Source organism: Elephantulus edwardii, unplaced genomic scaffold (assembly GCF_000299155.1).
Source record: "Elephantulus edwardii isolate Elephantulus edwardi_28Jun2011 unplaced genomic scaffold, EleEdw1.0 scaffold00084, whole genome shotgun sequence".
NCBI lineage: Eukaryota > Metazoa > Chordata > Mammalia > Macroscelidea > Macroscelididae > Elephantulus > Elephantulus edwardii.
In genome coordinates, this window is record NW_006399834.1 from 1,219,572 (window position 1) to 1,222,022 (window position 2,451).

Genomic DNA, 2,451 nt, shown 5'->3' on the forward strand with positions numbered 1-2,451 from the left:
ACCCTTTCCAGGAGAAACCTGTTTGTTTTCCTAGCAGTCCATGCTATTCTCAATATTCTTCTCCAGCACCACAGCTCAAAGGCATCAACTCTCCTTCTATCTATGGCAACGCTCAAATCATCATAGAATGACAAAATGATGTTATTGGTCTTTAAATGCAGGTCTCTTACTACGTGTCTCTGGTAATCTGAAGTGTTACAGATTATATTGATATACATATGATTTATATTTGTTTAACTTCCTCAGCCCTTGTGCTTCTGCAGCCTAAAAACTCATGTCTTTTTTCAGTTCTTGAACAGCTTTGTTGTTGTTGTTTGATTCCAGTGGGTCAACTATGACTCAGTGTCTCTATGAATAAAAGATTGAAACCTTGGCCTATTCTGTGCTCTGGTTACAATCTCCATCATTCTCAAGTCCATTGCTACAGCTATTGTGCCAATCTATCTTCTTACTTTTTTGCTAAGCCTCTATATTGTCCAACATACTATCCTCTTCCAAGAACCAGCCCTTCCTGGTAACATATATGTGAGATGAAGTTTCATCATCCTTGCCTCTAAGTTGCAAACCTGGTTGCACTTCCTCCTAGATAATCCCTGAGATATTAAATATTTTTAAAAATTCTCCACTATTACCATCCAAAGGAAATGATTCTTCTTCAGTGCTCTTAGTCATTGTCTAATTTTCAAATGCATACGAAGCAATTGAACACACCATGACTTGCATCAGGTGCACCTTACCCCTCAAACTGACATCCCTGCACTTCTGTACTTTTAAAAGATCCTTGATGGCAGATTTTTTCAATGCAATACTAAATCTTTGGATTTTTTGAATCCTGCTACCACGGTTGTTGATAATGAATCAAAAAGTTCTAGCCATTGCTGTGTGTATAATTTTTATTCTTTTTTTTTCTAATAAAAAGGTGATTCTTACGTATACCTAAGATCTACTTAAGAAATTTTTGGACTCATAAGGACAGCTGAAGAAATCCTAGTACCTTTGTATGCATGAGAATTACTCTATTGATATATAAAGATCTGATGTATACATAGAATAACCTGTGGATATTTTTAAGATGTAGATTCTGATTCAGTATATCTTAGGTAAAAATGTGAATTCTCAGCAGGAATTCAAGCCAGAATGAACCAATTTGTAGTTTTCCTGTACGACGCTTGCTATTGGGTGGATTAGGGCCTCACAGGAACATTGACAGTTTTGTAGGGCTGGAGATATTCAGCCTTTTGGCTAACATGCAACATGCTGTGGACTATGGCACCAGAGCTCATTTTTATTTGAATGTTGTTGTTATGTATGTCAGAACTGACCCATAGCTGACCCTCTAGCAGGCTTTCAGAGGCAGTAAACCACATGGGAGGTGATTGCATGTCTTTCTTCCTCAAAGCATCTTGTGAATTCAAACCAAGTGCCTTCAGGTTGGCAGTGCAGCTCCTTATCCCTAGGCTACCAGAGATTAGGAAGTCAATGTGTCTTTAGAGAATACAATTCAATCCAAAGCTATAATATATCTAGCTATTTCTTTATCTATCTATCCATTAATCGATCGTGTTTAAATGGCTTGATTTTACATTCCTAAAATTCTGCTTATTTCTTTTCCAAATATTTTTAAAATATTGATTTTTTAAGAGTTCTTATTTTAGTTATTTTTGGTTTTTTATCAAGCTCTTTAAGACTGCTTATTCTTTCTTTTTATACATTTCTCAAAGTTTCTAATGCTCTTATTAGTTTTGCTCTTTTCACTAACAATAAATTGTTTTTTAATATTTATAATCTTTTTAAAAGTAATGATGAACTTCTCTAGAAACCAGTTTCTTTATAGGTCTGTTATATAAAGGAGTACCCTTGCTAATGGTCCTGTCCAGTTTCTATTTCTCAAGTGCAGAAGTTGTATTTCCTGACCTTGAGCCCAGGAATTGCTTTTGTTGAATGTTATCAAATTGTATACAATTCATAGTGACAATATGAATGACAGATCTGAACCCTGTCCTATCCTGTGCCGTCCCACCAATCTGACACACTGAAGGCCACTGCTGCAGTCACTTTGTCAAACCATCCTGTTGAAGGTCTTCCTGTCTTCCACAGACCCTCCACCTTTCCAAACATGATGTTTCTCTCCAAGTAATAGCATCTCGTAGCAACATTTCTAAAGTATATGAAAGGAAGCATTACCATTCTTGCTTTCAAGGAGCCCAGGGAGAGACAAGACTTCATGTGCCAGCCTTAGAAGACATTGCTGAACATTGTGGGCAATTGAAACAGGGAGAATCATTGATATCACATGCAAGCAAGATTCTGCTGAAAATTATCCAAAAATGTTTGGAACAATACGTCAACAGACAACTGCCAGATGTGCAGGCTGGATTTAGAAGAGGTCGTGGTACTAGGGATATTATAGCTAATGTTAGATGGATCTTGGCAGAAAGCAGAGAATACCAG

At 36.8% G+C, this 2,451-nt stretch overlaps 1 pseudogene; it reads right to left on the reverse strand.

Annotated features, from left to right (window-relative positions):
• The window catches only part of LOC102862286, a 55,741-nt pseudogene that overhangs the window by 17,233 nt on the left and 36,057 nt on the right, over positions 1-2,451 (reverse strand).